The sequence below is a fragment of the Benincasa hispida genome, chromosome 10 (assembly GCF_009727055.1).
Source record: "Benincasa hispida cultivar B227 chromosome 10, ASM972705v1, whole genome shotgun sequence".
NCBI lineage: Eukaryota > Viridiplantae > Streptophyta > Magnoliopsida > Cucurbitales > Cucurbitaceae > Benincasa > Benincasa hispida.
The window spans coordinates 55,218,459-55,226,955 of record NC_052358.1 but is presented as its reverse complement, the minus strand read 5'-3'; the positions used below and the strand labels follow the sequence as shown (position 1 = coordinate 55,226,955).

At 36.2% G+C, this 8,497-nt stretch overlaps 1 long non-coding RNA gene across 1 annotated transcript; it reads right to left on the bottom strand.

Moving 5' to 3' along the window:
- Positions 1-383: 383 nt before the first annotated feature.
- LOC120087699 lies at positions 384-2,724 on the bottom strand. Its single transcript, XR_005484650.1, has 2 exons — positions 2,280-2,724; positions 384-608 (listed from the first exon to the last, which is right to left on the bottom strand). It is a non-coding gene; the product is annotated as an uncharacterized LOC120087699 (long non-coding RNA).
- Between the last annotated feature and the right edge of the window lie 5,773 nt (positions 2,725-8,497).

The following is an 8,497-nucleotide window of genomic DNA, read 5'->3' as shown; positions in this document are numbered from 1 at the left end:
CAATACAATGACCCTTCACAAATTGCTCATAAGTACAGCTAGGCTAAATTATCGTTTTGCCCCTTTAGTTACATTTAACTTCTTAAGTACCACTGATCCCTCTAATGAACAATAGATCATAGTCCCACTATGACTAAACCCCTATCGGGCCAGAAGAGGGTGTGACGTCACATTGTTCAAGACCTGGAATCAGCCCTTAAGGGAGCAATTTATCTACTTACCCCTGCATCGAGGAAGGAGTGTGTAACGACCCGACTCCTTAGGACTCAAGCTAGGCTGTTACTATACACATGCATGCATAGAATTTAAAATGACACATTTTCATAGCGAAATAAATGCTAGATAAATAAATCAAATAAAAGATTTTCATTAAAACTAAATAAAAAGTCAAATAACATGGTACCAATAAATCATAATTAGAAATTTAATGAGTCTAGAAAACTGTAAAAGTTTGGAAACAAATACTAATCATTAAGTTTCAAACATGAAGACTGAAAGTTGAAAAAACGTGAAAGAAATCTAAACACCATGAGCAGAAGCATAAAACTGGTCCCAGTGGCTCGATCACGAATTCTGCTTGTCATTCATCGGCGCGTCCCTACTCTTACCTAAAACATAAACATGAGAAAGGGTGAGTATAAAATACTCAACAAGTAACTCCACCACCTCTAGTGAATCCTGAAGAAAATACAACCTCTAGTGAATCCTGAAGGAAAGCACCACCTTTAGTGAATCTCGAAGGAAAACAACCTCTGGTGAATCTCGAAGGAAAGCACCGCCTCTGGTGAATCCCGAAGGAAACACAAACCTCTAGTGGATCCCAAAGGAAACACCACCTCTAATGAATCCTAAAGGACACACAGACTTTAGTGAATCTCGAAGGACATACAACCTCGGGTGAATCCCAAAGGAAACCACCACCTCTAGTGAATCTCGAAGGAACAACAAACCTTTAATGGGCATCTAACTAATCAGTGAGGACACTATCACGACCTCAACATCACAAGTATCATAACATGATTCTATAACATATATATACATCTCATCATCATTGGTTCTACAAGATACATTTACATCTCGTCATCCTAGTCCTATAACATACATATACATCTCATCATCATGGTTCTACAATATACATATACCTTTTGTCATCCTAGTCTCATAACATACATATACATCTCATCATCATGGTTCTATAACGTACATATATATCTCATCATCATGGTTTTATAACACACATATAGATTTCTTCATCATAGCTCTATAACATATGTATACATCTCATCATCATGGTTCTATAACATACATATACATCTCGTCATCCTAGTTTCATAACATACATATACATCTCATCATCATGGTTCTATAACATACATATACATCTTGTCATCTTAGTCCCATAACATACATATACATCTCATCATCATGGTTCTATAACACACATATAGATTTCTTCATCATAGCTCTATAACATACGTATACATCTCATCATCCTCAGATTCAGCAGAATCTCCAAGAATAATAATATACTCAAATCATGCTAGCATTCAAACATCTCTATGCACATCTAGTCTTTTAAACCCTCATGCCATAAGGCATACATAGACATCAAACCATCAATATATCCTCAGTAAATCATATTTATCAATACCTGGCTCTAATACTTTCAAACCTCAGTCAATGACGACATACATAAATATCATGCTAATTAATAATCCTCAATAAATCATAATTATCATGACTGATACTAGGGCAATTCAAGTAGTAAGATTACTTACCTTAATCGAAAATCTACAGGTAAAATCAGACAAACAAACGATGACAGCGATTTGAAGTAATGGCCTTAACATACAAATACAACCATTAAATTTCAGTCTGACAATAATTGCGAAACCTCAGACCCAAATCCAAAATATCCAAAAGCTTACTCAACGAAACTTGATCAATAAACACTCCCAAGATTTCAACTCCAAATTCTCATCCTAACAGATTTTAAATCCTAATGGACGACGACTTGGAACCTTCAAGATACAAGAGTTAAGTCAACATTTAATCCAGTAATCAATGTGTGCCCAAAAACCAACAATAAGAACCACAACTCTTACTAAAACTCTTGCCGAACAATCTCAAATCCGCTGGACAGCCAGTTCAGCAGTTTCCCAAGCTCAAATCTAAAGTCAAAATAATGCGACTAATTTAACTTTCCTTCTAACTTAATGGGCATCCAAAAAATCCTTCAAGAAACCCAACCTAACAAAAAAAAAAAAAAAAAATCTTACCCAAATCGTTCGATGAAGACCCGCGCAACAGGGGTTGGGCGGTGCGGCAATAGGTGGTAGAGAAGATCGGCTTGAGGCGACGACGACGACACCATTAACGCAGACGACTCCGTTGAATAGGTCCGGCGTGGCTGGATCTCATGGCAGCGGCTCGAGCTGCTGGGAGACGGGCGTGGCACGCGACGATCAAGCGGTTTGCGGCGCGGATGCGAATATGATTGGCTCGGTGAGATCGGCGCGCGGCGAAGGAGATCTGGACGATCGCTGCTTGCTGACGAGATCGAGCCGACCTGCACGAACGACGACCCACGAACGAACAACCAGCGAACTGGTGACGGCTCGGTTGGACGCGTGCAGTGTCGGCTGGAGAGGAGACAGTCGACAGCTATTAGGGCACACAGAGAGGACCTTCACGTTGGGGGAGGAAGAAGAAGAAAAGAGAGAAAAAAGTTTTTAAATTTTCTTTTAAAAAGAAAAAGGTTATTTTAGTAAAAAAAAAATATATAATAAAACTTTATTTTATTTTATTCCATTATATTCTATTTCACTTTTGTTTTAACCTTTCTCTCATTACACAAATATTTCTAAATATATATATCCTTAAAACTCTTCCCAACTCTTCAAATTCCAGAATCAAAATCAAATCAATTTCCCCAATATAAATTTAGATTCTCAACATTAACTTAAAATTAAATTAATGCGACATAAATTCACATCTTCCCTTTAAACAAAACCAAACTTAAATTAACAAAATTGATCTCAAATTTTACGAAAATACAGAATTTGAATAATGAAAAACTCAGAATATTACAGAGTGAATTCCATCTTGTGTAGCTGATTTTTTAGCTCCCCAATCAGATAAATTCTCAAAATGGTAGGCTTGTTGAGTTGGCGATATGGCCACTATCATCCATACAAATCAAAGGACCGCCTTCATAGGCAGAAGTTCACAACTTACTAAGGATTAAGGTCATGTTACTTATGGTCATCCTAGTGAAATGAAAGTCTCTATTATGAATGATGTTATATAACAAGACTAAACATTTCGTGGTCCGGTCTTATATAAACTCCTTTGCATAGAATATTCCCGCTCGCATGTCTAATACATGAATGATCAGGATTAGATCATTGTAGCACTTTATAACATTTGTAACATCTACAAAGTAGGCCATACTCGTAGTGTCATCAGGATAAGGTATCCAGCCTTATCCATATACTACAGACCATTTAGGTTATCACTTAAACATGATCCACCTGTATGTCTCCATATACAAGTTTAAGTTACAACGATAATCGTGGATGTTAGTTTATTGGTTTATGGTTAATGAAACTAAAATATCATATATTTCATAGAAGAAGTGAATAAAATATCAAATATTATTAATCACAGATATGTTTGTTCATACAAGGTTTACAAACTATAGGTGTTGGGATTGGTGTCCTAATTCTCCCGGAGTCTCGTTGTTTTGTAAAGATACACATTGTTCAATGAATAAAATAAGTGTTATTTAATTCTGGTATTTACTCATATCCAATAAACAAAGCTTCTTGGTTATCTTATGTGAACTTAGGCATGTATATGTGATATACAAGTGGATCATGCCTTAAGTGATAACCTAAATCGGTCTGTAGTATAAGGATTAAGGTGGGATACCTGATCCTTGTGACACTACGGATACAACACGCTTTATAGAGGTTTGCAAGTGTTGTAAACTACTACAGATGGTAGATCCTGACCATTTATATGGAGACGTGGAGCGGGGGTGTCCTATACAAAGAGTTTGTATAAAACCTGGACCACGAGATGTCTAGACTCTGTATATAACGCCGTTGATACTAGAGACTTGCATCTTACCTAAACGACCATAGGTGACACGACCTCAATCCTGAGTGTTTTGTGAACTCCTACCTTTGAGGGCGGTCCTTTGATTAGTATGGGTAAGAGTGGCCAGATTGTCAACTCAACATGCCTACCTTTTTGGGGACTTGCCTGATCTGGGAGCTGGGAACTCAATCCACAATATGGAATTCACTTATTTCCTGAAGCAGGGATAAATAGAGAGATTGCTCCCTTAAGGGCTGATTCCGGGGCTTGAACATAGTGGCCACAGCTTCTCTTTGGAAGAGAAGACTCAGTCATAGTAGAACTATGATTTATGTTCATTAGAGGGATCAGTGATACTTAAGGAGACAAATGTAACTACAAGGGTATAACGATTATTGGCCCAACTATACTTAGAAGCGATCTATGAAGGGTTGTCGCACTTTTGATTAGTTAAGATGGACACATAATATATCTGTAGTAAAGAGAGTTCAGTTATCGATCTTTAGTGGAGTTCCTGGCAGTTAACGGATAGTGGATCCCGTGACTAAAGAGTTTAGTTAGTTATTCACGTACCGTTGGAGCTTCGGAGCTACAGGTCCATGAGGTCCCCTTGGTAGCTTGGATTATGTTGAGGATCAGTTCTTGGTGTTGATTTGAAATGTTCAAATTTACAAGAGATATTTTGATTATATATGATAAACGATTGTGCAGGTGTGAGCTAAACGATTCTGCAGTGTTTACCAAACGATCGCATAGTTTTGCTAGACGATCGCTGGCCCAAGGTAAACAATCATGTAGAGTTTGTACGCGATAGATGGAGCTAAACGATAGACTAAACGATCACATAGCTTTTGCTAGACGATTACATAGCTTTATCTAAACGATTGGGCATCAACCTATACGATAAGTCTCGACCTTCTTCCACTTGCCCAGTTGTGTACGCGATCGTTGTTTCCTCCGTTCGTCTGCCTCATACAAAGTCCGAACAGAGCTCACCCTCTGGATTCTCACACCAAAAATACCAAGGTCACCTTGTTGGTGGTGTCAGACTCAACTCAACATCGTCGAGGTTTTCTAGAGGCCGTTCGTGGTGCTGTAGAGGCCGTTCGTGTTGCGGAGGAGTTCGTGACCGAGGAGATCATTAAGGACGAGCAGGAAGTGTTCATGCGGTGTTGCGGTCATGTAGATCGAGTGTTCGTGGTCGCTGTTGTTTGATCAGAATCGCTCAACGGAGCGTGGAGACACATCTGCTATTGTTCGAAGAGTTTGTCTCCCTTGTTCATTTGTATTTTACATGCTGTAATTTCTGTATGAATCGCATAACCGTTTGTTTGTAGTCGACTGTAAATGATTTGTTGATTCATGATTGTAATTTGGAATAGTCTTATCTCACTACTCATGGAAATCCCGATTCTGATTTCCTTCAATAGGACCCTACGAGATTTAAGGTATCAAACCCAACAAATATATCTACAGTGAGAAGAATGCAACTATCGAGCTATAGTGACGTGACTTGATAGTTAGCGAATACTGATTAATTTGGTCTAAAGAGTTTTAGCCAATTAATCTTAATTTGTTGGTGCTCATGATCTGTAGGTCCATAAGGTCACTCTACTAGCTCGTAAAACATGAACACCTTGAATTAATGATTTGAGTGAATATAGAATAATATCAATTTGAATTGTTCAAATTGAATTTCAGTTTGAAAATGTTCAAATTTGGATTTGAATTTAAATAGTTCAAAATTCAAATTAGGGTTTGTAAATATTAAATATAATTAATCAATGTTTAATTTATCAAAATTAAACAAAATTGGAGAGTTTGTAATATTTAAATATTGATTTAAATAATATGAATAGGATTCATGTTTTAAATTAGGTGTGTGATTAATTTAATATTTGATATTAAATTATTATTTAAATAATTATTTATGTTTAATTAATTAAATTAATTTCTCCTTTTATTTCAAATTTCAGAATTTGAAATTTTGATTTTGATTTTAATTATTTTGAATTGATTGAAATTACAAACAAATGAAACAAAAAATGGAAATTTGAAAAGAAAGTGGAAACACCGCACTTTTGTGAAGTAGGAGGTGTTTCCTCTTCAATTACACACCTTGCCCACTAAATTTCTAGTGATTGAAGTGTCAATGTTGCTAAACTTCAGTCCTTGCATGTGTATTAAATATAAAACCTCTTCAATTTGTACAGGTGATTAAGGTTTTTGTTGTTGGAAAAGTTCTTGCTTGCAATGTTCTTCTTCTTGATAAAAACCCATTTTTTCCTTCACAAATTCACTCCAATTTAGAGTTCCTCCACTAAAATTCAAGGCTGAGAATAGTAGAGAAGATTTCTTGGTGGTTCACTGTTGTATTGGAGCTGAAATCACGTGAAGAGCAGCTTAGAATTGAGAGAATTCATCGAAGTTATGTTGTTAAATAAACTCTCTTCTTAAACTTCTGTTTAAGCATGTTTTTAGAACTCAAGTTAAATGTAATTAAAGTCCTTATTGAATTTGTTTGCTTCCATTGCATGCTAGTAGATCCTAACAGAAGGTTTCCTCCCATAAAACATGTCCTCAATTTAAGCTGTTGAAGTATTCAAGGTTATCCACATCATCCAATAACGATTTATCAATACTAATTTTTGTCTTTTCTTTTCCTATCAACCCCAAATCATAATAATATACAAGTGTTTTCACTACATCCAAGTCATTTTTGAACTTTAACGCCTTATAACGTTCTTCAAACTTGGTGGGATGTACTTCCATCGCCATTAAATTCTTGAAATACTTCAATTGTAGAGATTCCGTCACTTCAATATTACAAACTAGTTTAGTAGGTGACCACCACAATCCAGTCACCAATAGGAAATCCTCCTTCGAAAATTCAACAATCGTCCCATCCAAGCCAAGGGTCATGGAATCAGACCTACTACTTTCCACCTCCCTCAATAATATATGATAGACTAGTGGGCTATTGAAGACTATGTCCCTATCCACCAATTTTTCAAACACAGTCCTCCTAAACATTTAAAGCTACCTCTCTGTAAGTTTCCCTGTGATTATCTTATTTGCGATCCCAATGTGAGATAAAAGGCTTATAGCCTGTCCAGGAAAATGATCCTTTGTAGCAATCTTCATATTAGCAATTACAATTGTAGGTAAAAGAAAAAAAAAAAGAATTAGAGAAAGAAAAGGAACAAAATCACATTATCAAGCATTCTGGAAAACTCTCGTTTCAAGATCTCGCTCCTTCCTCTCATTGTTCTCGTTTCTTCATCTTGTTCTTTCTCTCCTTAACTTTATACAAAAATAGAATCGCATGCAAGAAATGGAAAACGTAAACCATAATTTGTACTGATGTTTCTCTCGTTCTTCATCTTGTTCTTTCTCTCATTCTTTCTCTCATTCTTTCTCTCCTTAATTTTATACAGAAATGGAATCACATGAAAGAAATGGAAAATGTAAACCACAATTTGTACCAATGTTACTTTAACTTTTGGAGGTGTAGAAAGGAGCAAACGAGATAGTTCACTAGTGGAAGAAGACGATACAAAATTTCTTGGCATTCGACGGTACAAAAATAAAATCACATGCAAGTTTTGGCGTTCGATTTCGACTGTACTGAGAGAGATAAAAATATCGAATTGAGGGAGAGGAAAGAAGATGAAGCAAGAGGAATGAGGAAGCCTGAAATTTTAAATTTAAAACGTTCGATTTCTTTCCAATAAAGAATGAGAGGAATGAGTGTAAAACGAGATGAATGAGCGAGAAACTGGGATGCACACGCATCTTCGAACGTTTTGAGGACTGAACTACATTTCATATGTGGCTGACATCATTAGAAGGCAAAAAATCAAGTGTTTTTTAAAGATGGGCCAAATTTCAAGTGGGCTTCAAAATTTGACCTATCCGTATGAAATCCCAACAAAGATTTAAGGCTAAATTATATAAAATACTTTTTTGTCAAAAAAAGTATCTCATAGTTTTAAAAGACCCGATGAAACGCATAAACTTTAAAATAAAAAATCTTACCATTCGCTTGGATCGTAACGATTAGTAGTTTATTTCAAGATTGTTGTGAACTTAATTTCAAATTTTGTCTTTATCATGTGACACTCAATAGAGATAAGATGATGGGAAGAGCGCTTTAGATTGGGTTTTTGAGACCATGAAGAGATGCTTCAAGGCGTAGAATGCCGGTACGTTTGTGAAAACGTTATGATCCATTGATTCTAAAGGTTTGGGCTATAATTGATGGATTGAAGGTTGCCTCTTGGAGTTTCCATTCGTTCATTATAAAGTATGATGGTACGACTACAATGAAATTATTGAAGGCAAGAAGCGGTAAATTTGATTGTTGTAAGGTCCCTTATGGAAGGAGATTCTT